Genomic DNA, 2,008 nt, shown 5'->3' on the forward strand with positions numbered 1-2,008 from the left:
ATGTAGCTTGTTAAGTATGCATATATAATCAGTGTCTAATTTTTTTGTTTTTTTTGTACATGTCTTTTTTTTTTAGCTCAGTTTAAGTGTAGAAACATTGTGAAGTGTTTCAATGAACGTATCATCATCGCTCATTTTTTTTTAAAGAAAGAGAAGAAAGAAGAATAAATAAATAAATAAATAAAAGAGAAATAGATAAAACGAGAGACCACCACAACAAAACAACATGCACAGCACAATGCCACCCACAATATCACCATGAAACATTCGACATCGCACAAGGAATCATCTAGCTTCCACCACTACCCAACCTAGATTGCATCTGTCAAAGCACCTGAATCCAAACACCCGGGCAAGCACGCCCACCACCACCAGATTTCTCCAAAAGAATGCCCAATAGTGGACGCGGGGGCCCACATACCCGCCCCCCCAGGACACAATGGCAACATAGGGAGGACCTGAGCCACAGACACACAGCGCCGGAGCCCCAGGAGTCTCCCAACAGGGAGAACCGCACCCCCCCAGAGAGGAGCAGAGGAAAGAACCGGGTGACCCCAGCCACCACAATGCAGAGCCTCCAGGAAGCTGCAGCAACGAGCCCACAGGTCGGGCCGGCAACCCATGCCCCCCCCCCAAGTAGATCCGGCCATGGACACTGAGCCCCAAGCCCCGAGGCCATACCACCCCCCAGCAGAGCCCTGACAGAGCCAGGGCACCCAGGCCACGCCAGGCAGCAACCAGGGCGGACCGACGTACACCCCACCACCCAGCCCATATGCCGAGAGCCACCAATGCACCGGTGGCAAGGGGCCCCCCCGCCAAAGGGGGGCACGACTGGGGAGAGTGGGCCCCACACCAAACGTGGGGCCCAAATTGATCCAAGAGAGGGGGGACCACCAAAAACCCAACATGAACAACTAACAGGCACACACGGCCGACCGCATGCACCATCTACCTGACAGCGACCACAGGCCGGCCCCAGCCCAAGGGGCAGAGCAGCAGGGAGCCACAGCTGAGGAGGGCCGGATCTCACATCAAGAGCTCTGCACCATAGGCCCGGAGACGCCCCAGCACACCACCTACGCACCCCCCCACACATAGCACCCCCACCGCAAATGCCACACAGGAAGACCAGCCAGTGCCCTGATGAGGCGAAGCCACGCCCCCAACCGCCGCCCTACACCACCAATGACCACACGTACACTACCATAGCCGACCCCCCGCCGATAGCTGGCAGCCACCCCTGTCAAAGTGCCGGCCATCGCAACCAGGAACCTAGATTAAAAGAATCGGAACAGCCCAGGAGGAACCGAAGCACCGGCCCCATCACTAACCGCCCCCAAGGCACAAAGCCCACCCACAGCCCAGACCCCAACAATGCGCCCCCCCATCCCCGACCCCTAGTGTCACATGGAGAAAGGAGGTGTTTGTGAAAGGGGAGGAAAAAAAAATCTATATATGCATAAATAAATTATGAACAGACCCACTTCCTCCTCCTCCCACTCGAATATGGTGTTGATACATGTTGTTATACAGTGCGTTTAATATGGGGGGAAGAAGTGGTGACCGGTACAGATCCACCTCTTGTTCATAGAGCAGGAGGCGCCCGTTCACCCCTCATCTCCGCCCAGAACCCTAAATGTCTACATGCTACACATGAGAGTGGGCACAGGTCCGGGAGGTGGAAATGATTGTACATCCCACCACCTAAGTGCGATCATGTGCCCACTCCAGATCCTATATATGCATGTGTTGTGAGAGTGTTATAAGTGAGTGTCTAGGTTGTATATTAAAAATAGGGGCCAGGACCCCACCAGCCACGGAGATGGATGATTCTCCCCGTAGCTCAGTAGTGCACCTGAACCCCAAAACCCTGTTTGAGTGGTGGTGTGGTGGAGTGGGCGGAGGAGGACGTCGGGATGGGGAGGTGAACTGAGGTGGCAATGTCCCCCCCAGGGGACAAGCTCCCCCACTGACCCCAATAGGCACCCCCACTCTCTGAGATCCA

Source organism: Nematolebias whitei, chromosome 10 (genome assembly GCF_014905685.2).
Source record: "Nematolebias whitei isolate Nwh7 chromosome 10, NemWhi1, whole genome shotgun sequence".
NCBI classification, from domain to species: domain Eukaryota; kingdom Metazoa; phylum Chordata; class Actinopteri; order Cyprinodontiformes; family Rivulidae; genus Nematolebias; species Nematolebias whitei.